Below are 6803 nucleotides of genomic sequence, written 5' to 3' on the forward strand. Positions count from 1 at the left end.
TTCTGTTTTTATTATCTTAAGTGCTAATTAACAAAAGGAAAAAAAAAATATATCCTGTAGTTTCATTACCTTTTTGGATAATGATGTCATACAAAACAAAACAAAACTAAAAAAAACCTATGTATTTGTGTTTTTTTTGTGCTGTGAGAATTGTTGTTTGTAGATTAATAATACTATCATTTTGTTTAGAATTACAAACTAGTTTTTAAGTATTGTCTGAGAAAAGCCAAAGTTAATGCAATCTAGTGGAACCTGTAAGACCATTTGCGTATTGTTTCTGTTTTATTGATGCATTTGGATTTTGTTGTTTGATGGAATTTGAGCCAAAAAAAAAAAGAAAAAAAAAGAAAAAAAAAAAGCAGGCTTTCCTATTTCTACGACTTGATTGTACTTATGCATTTTGTACCAGTGGAACTTTTTATACTGGAGATTAAAAAACAAATGGAAATTTTTGTGGCTTACTCTTGTGGGCCCCCTTGATCATGACTGATTTTCAGGTTTGATTTCCGGACGGTAGAAAGAGAGTTGGTTTTGTTTAGAGAATTAAAAACTTTGGCTTGATTTCTTTTTTTCCCTTTGCTTCTATCTAGTGTTTAGAATTTTTGTCTTTAAAAACAAAGCAAAAAAACACAAAAAAAAAAACAAAGCAGAGCGGTAAGTTTCACTTTTTATTCTGTATCGTGCAGTTACACAATAAGGTAATTAGAATTAGGAGTACTCGGTCACTCTGCGTGGATAAATGTATTAGTTAACGCCGTTAGGGGTTTGCTTTTTTGCTGTGTAGATCAGAGTTTTTTCTGATTCTCCTGTCCTCATTGTGAACATAACCGTGTAGTTGGAACAAGTCAGACTTATTTTTGTAACGTATGTTATTGTGTGATGCAGTTTTTTGCTTCTGTCTCCAATATTAAACCATTTTCCTAATACTTGTCTCTCTACTTTGTGTGTCGTATCGTTGGTGGTCATTATGTGTTGGTAATACATCTGCACACCTCACTGTTGCACGTCCCTGTTTTATTTATTTATCTATTTATTTATTTATTTCCTTTTTTTCCTCTCTATTTGTTGGTCGTGTACAAAAGATACAGTCGATTCCACCTAAGTGAATAGCTGATTTGGAGGGGGGGGGGGGGGGGCAAAAGAGGATTTGTACATTTTAGACACGGTACGATTTCTTGGATTTTTTTTTTTTTTTCCCTCCCTCCCGCCCCCCCGCCACCTCGCTCCGCCTCGCTCCCCCCTAGTCCTGCCTTATCACTCGCATAACCCCTCCGAGCGGGAAGCCCCTTAAACGCCTTTCCTGCCCCGTCTGTCGTACGGCGGGTAGCTTTCGGCAGCCTCCCGGCTGCGACAGCTTATGCCCCCGAAAACTCACAGCGAAGGCAGAAGGCTTTTGCGGTGACGTTTCCGCCAGTCGGGAAAGTGCGGATTATGGAGAGCAATTTTTTCCTAGTCATTAGGGAAAAAAAATGTATATACATATATATATAATTTTATATATATATACATATATAGAGATGCTCCGCTGCTGCTTCACAGAAGCCTATGACCCATTCGAGAGAAGCAGGCTCGAGCCTCGGGACTGCTGCCCGAGCGCACGCCAAGCCCAGGGCGCACGGTGTTGGTCGAAGCCTCCTTAGAAAGTGACTGCGTCCTCCTAGGGCTTTACGAGAGCTGGTTGGGGCGGCGGGGGGATCCCACCGGGTGACCAAGCCTGTCGCGTGCAGTCGTGCACAGAGTGGTGGAAACCCGGGAAACAAAACGCAAGGGAGCACAGGGAGATTTTTTTTTTTTTTTCGCATAAAGCCAGCGGGAGCAGCAAATAAAACTGGCTTTTAAAAAAAAAAAAAAAGGAGAAATCCCCTGGTGTGCGAAACGGGTGGTGGTTTTGCTGCGGGGCTTGCCTAGCACGTTATTCTCCGCGTTGGCTAATAGCGTTACACAAACCTCCAAAGGAGCCTAAGAAATACCGTAGCACTTCTTTTTTTTTTTTTTTCTTTTTTTTTTTTAACAGTTGGGCTTTTACCTGTTTCTTTTCTTTTTTTTTTTTTTTTCATTTCTTACATATATTTTTTTGTCCTCTTTGCTCTCCCCTAGCTGGTGTCTGCTACAAGGAAATAAAAGCTGAGAAAGGAAAAAAAAAAAAAAAAAAGCAAGCGTTGTTGTGGTTTACAGAAGTCTCTCTTCGCTCCTCTGTCCGGATACAAACCTTACAATTTGGAGGGGAGGGGGAGGAAAGAATTCAAATAAAAACAACCCCAACAAACAACCAACCGAAAAAAAAATCCCCAAAACCAAACCCAGCCCAAGGAGGAGAGAGAAGCACTGGCGGGTGCTCCTGCAATTCAAGCCATACGCCCCCACCCCGGCGCTTGCCTTCGTCCCGCTTTCCGTGATGCTCAGGAATCGAAGACCCCTTAAAAGTGCTCTTATGAGACCCCCCCCCCCGCCCCAACCATGGACGCTCTTCCCTCCGCTCTCCTCTTGGCTCCTGGCCCTGCCGGCGCTCGGGCTCCGGCTCACGCGCACAAAACGCCCCCCGCCCCGAAACCCCGGCGCCCCCGAGGAGCCGCCCTGCCTCGGCTCCCGCCTCGCCAAGAGTGGTGACGTTTTCCGGCGGCTCGTGAGTTGGCCCGGTTCTTACCGCTGGGGTTTGGGGGGTTTTTTCAATTTTTTTTTTATTTTTTTTTCCCCCCAACCCCGTTTCCGGGCGAGCGTGAGAAAGGCAAAGAGCCGCCGAGTCCGAAGGGACCTCGTGCGGGGTCTGCGGCCGGAGGGCGATGCTTTCCGCCCCGCGCTTCAGCTTTAGTGGCCAGCGGCAGAAGCCGGGAGGGAAGGAAGCAGGAGCCGGCGGTCAGACCGGGTCTGCTGGGTCCTTTCCATCCATCTCTCGAGCTGCTGGTTCTGGGCCGCGTAATGTTTACGCCAGTGGATGCAGTGGAGTGGGGGCCTCACTGACTTACACAAATGGCAACGTAGAGTTGGTCTCTGGGCTTTTGTTAGGCTGTTCTGAGTTTGTTTTTTGGGGTGTGTGGTTTGGTTTTTTTTTTTTTTTTTTTTGGATTTTTCCAAACTTGGTCTTCGTAGGAAAGAAACTAGAGCGTTGCGACAGGTCTTTTCTTCCAAAAATACAACCGAAAAACAGTACTGTACAATGCTACAGTTGGGTTTCTTTGAAATACTCAGGGCTGAAAGATGCAGGTTCGTTCCTTTTCCTTCTCTTTTTGGTTTTTTTTTTTTTCTTTCTTCTTGCTTTCAACAATGGGGGAAAAAAATGAGTTCCTTAAAGCAATGCAGCCGAACAGTTTGTCCTGCTTAAACGCATGCTTTTAATTTCAATTATGTAAGGCACCTTGCAGTGTTAGCAAAAAATGTCTCTTTGTTAGCTGTATGTGCATCGCCATGGGAAATTACCAAACTGTCACCAGCCTTGCTGATTAAAGAATAGCCTGCCCGAGCGTGTGTGCCTTTGCCCAGTGTGACTCTTAGGTACTAGGCTAAGGAAAACAGTTTTAACAAAATGTAGTGTGAATCATTCCTGATAAGTGAATAAAGCATTGTGACCGAGCAATCAGATTATTCACTTATCAGGAATCGACTGTACTGATAGTTTGCCTGGTTGTTTTTGTTCCTCATCTCTGTTGTAGTTTCACTACTTTGCTGTGTTCTGTTTTCTCCTCTCATGCTCTTAGCAAAAATCACCGGGAATATCCCTTCGTGTGATCATGAAACGTGCTACTGAGTAACAGATTAATAATAATAATAATAATAATAATTTTTTTTTGAATATAAAAATGATATCTTAACAAAAATCTATGCACTTGCTATCAGGAACACAATACTGGATGTGTCTTATATATATTGAACTATAATAGTATTCGATTTCTTAAATAAAGCTTAAGAAAGGATTCTGTTGTCTGTAAAATTTTATGAGCATTAAATGGAAAAAAAAAAAAAACCTGTTTCTAGGGTTGGGCGCTTTTTTCTTATATCAACTCTAACTGGGTATATGAGCTTTAACCATACCCAGGCAAATGTTATGTTATCCACTTGATATTTCCTTAATAACTCACATCTTGAAAATTAGGCTTACTGAAGCGTGTCGGAGGCAAGTCTTACCGTTCAGCCACTTGCAGCAAAAGATACTTAAACGCAAACACTTCCATCGTTTCCTGAACATGCTTGTTTTTGTACTAAGACTGTACAAAATAGCTGAAATATGTGAATCGGAAAATATAATGAGACAGTATGTCTTCCACAAGCAGTATTATACTTTTTTTTTTTTGGTATGTGACTTTCTTTCCGCCTGATTCTAGACATGCTTCAAATAAAAAATGAAAACCATAATCACAGATCCAATCCTCAAGGTTAAAACATGGTTTTGATCAGGACGTGCACCTTACTGTATGTTTCCGGTATTTGAGCCTTCTTCTAGGAAATCATTTTCACACCAAAACTCGTGACTTAAACCAGAGTCTAATACAGCTAAAACTGCTGAGTACGCCGAAAAAATTATTCCCCCAATGGCTGTACGTTCACCACGAAGTTACATGGTTTCAAAAACTCAGATTTTTTTTTTTTTTACAGAAATGCCCAGACTTGTATTTAGGAAAGTAACTTGAGCGGTGGGGTGGCTGTTTCCTTTTTTCCCTTTTAACTGCAGAGCTACCTTACTGCTCATACAGCGTTATTTTTATTTTTTATTTTTTAAATCAGTTGTGGAAATCTATCAGCTCCTTGTCTCATTCTTCTCCTCTGTTCGCCCATATTTAGCCTTTTTAGCGTATTTGCTGCGGCTGCCGCCCAACAGCCGGCTTTGGTAGACCCGTAAGCCCTCGTGGCAGACCCCAGGGCGGCTGGCGAGAAGGTTAACCTTGGTGGGCCCCAGATCGGCCTCTCCATCCTCTGCCTGCACCCAGCTTGGCAAGAGAGGGGGACCCGCTCCAGATTTTCAAGGGCTGCTGATGCCCCACATATACTAAGTCATAGTGATTAGCTCCTATTTGTATCCCCCCTGGTTTTTCTCATTAGACAACTTTCTTTTTGTTTTTGGCTCTGGGTGTTTTTTTTTTCCCCCCATTAAAGGGATCTGGAAAGTTGCAGGCATTTTCTGAATCATTCGCTCCTGTTGATAACCTAATTGTTTTGCATGAATGCTAATATTTCCTGCTCACACATTTATATCTATCAGCTAAATCAGCAGTAAAGTAAACTCTTCTGGGATGCATTCCTATATCAATTAGCAAGGATTTATGCTCCAAAGCCCCATTAGCATTAATGGGAAGATGCTCTTTAGCATAAACAATTGGCTATAGGGCTGGTGGACTTTATTTTATAAGCAAAGTGGCATCTGAATCCAGGCAAGTTAGTTCCTGAAGATGGTACTTCAGGGAAAACGTCCCAGCCGCCCCGGGCTGCTCTGGGGATGGCTCGCTCGCGGCATGTGCATATATTGCTGAGTTTCGAGTGAAAGGAGGCAGCATCCATTGGGCAAATGCACTAACGTCTGGTTCCAAGCTTTGGTGGCGCTTTGAGCCTCTGCATACTCCACACATTGACCTGCCTGAGCCCACGCCACATAACAATTTTCGGCATTATCTCAGATCATGCTGACCAATGACTTGAAAATTTTACTCCTGGCTCGTCCACGCTGGCTGCCGTCACAAGGTGCAGCCCGCAGAGGTGGGATTTCAGGAGGAGGCAGGTGCAAGCCTAGAGATAAAGTCCTGCGGGAAAGTTAGCTGTGGGTTTTCCAGAGCCCTAAATTAGAAGTTTCCTGGCTCCCTGCCTCTGCAGAGCAAGTTAGCGAGGACCAATGAGCCTACAAGCGTCACCTTTCACATGTAGGTCAACAGGTTTCGCCCACCACCCCATGCTTGACTGAGTCAACAAATCTGAAGCCAAAAGTCTCTGAAGCTGCTGTGAGCCAGGGTAAAAGTCCACCACGTCCCAAGGCACGTTCGGCTCATTCACTGCCCTTGCTTCTACAAATACGTTCTGGCTAGGCACTGTTCTGCTGTAGTAAAAAGCCCTTTTGTATCTGCTATTTTCCCCCCAAAGGCACTTACAAACAGAGCTCGAGTCGCTTTTCATCCATCCTTCTGAGAAAATAAATATATCATGCTCTTGAAGCATTTACCTGTAACAGAGGCTTCCAGGCCCTGAATAATGTCTGTGGTTTATGTCTGCAACCTCTTTTTTTCTTTCTTTTCCTCCCACTGTCCTTTCTAAATCATGGGTAACAGAGCTGGGTGCTTGATTTCAGCATCACGGCTAGTGATGCAACCTGCAGAAATTAAAAACTTCACCCCCACTCCACTCCTCTGAGTTACACACTCGGGGATTGCATCAGTCCTTGCAAAGAATAATATGCAAAAACCATAAAAATCTTGTACTGGAAGATTATTTGGGTGGCTTCTTAAGTATGCCTAATCCCTCCCAGATGTACTGTGTCCCCAGGTCCTGTGCGCATGCTCTGCTTGCCGTGGTTTTAGGCCTAAAAATTTGCTTACAACCATCGTAAGAGCACATTTGTATGATTCCTAGTCGTCTTCATTATTTCTCAATCTTATCAGCAGTTTTAATATTTACTTCCAGGTCATTAGAGAAAGTGTTTGGTAGCAGCCAGACTTACTACTGATCCCTACAGAACCTCACTAAAAAAATACTCTCCCACAGTGATTCCCCCTCGACAGCTTCTTTGTTGACATGTCAGCCCGTTCGCAATCCATTTTACGTGCTTTGTATTGATAGAGCAGAATGCTAATTTTTTAATCAGTATCTGCTGTGCTGTCAAACATACA

The 6803-nt window shown here is 43.2% G+C and overlaps 1 protein-coding gene across 50 annotated transcripts in view; it reads left to right on the forward strand.

Annotated features, from left to right (window-relative positions):
* The window catches only part of CELF2 (CUGBP Elav-like family member 2), a 354164-nt gene extending 352012 nt beyond the window's left edge, over positions 1-2152 (forward strand). For all 50 annotated transcript variants that reach the window (XM_068908455.1, XM_068907414.1, XM_068909757.1 and 47 more), the window contains one exon: positions 1-2152. This exon is cut by the window's left edge and continues 3478 nt beyond it. The gene's annotated coding sequence lies outside the window, so the exon portion shown is untranslated.
* Positions 2153-6803: the final 4651 nt, after the last annotated feature.

The sequence above is a fragment of the Struthio camelus genome, chromosome 1 (genome assembly GCF_040807025.1).
Source record: "Struthio camelus isolate bStrCam1 chromosome 1, bStrCam1.hap1, whole genome shotgun sequence".
In the NCBI taxonomy this organism is placed as follows: Eukaryota; Metazoa; Chordata; class Aves; order Struthioniformes; family Struthionidae; genus Struthio; species Struthio camelus.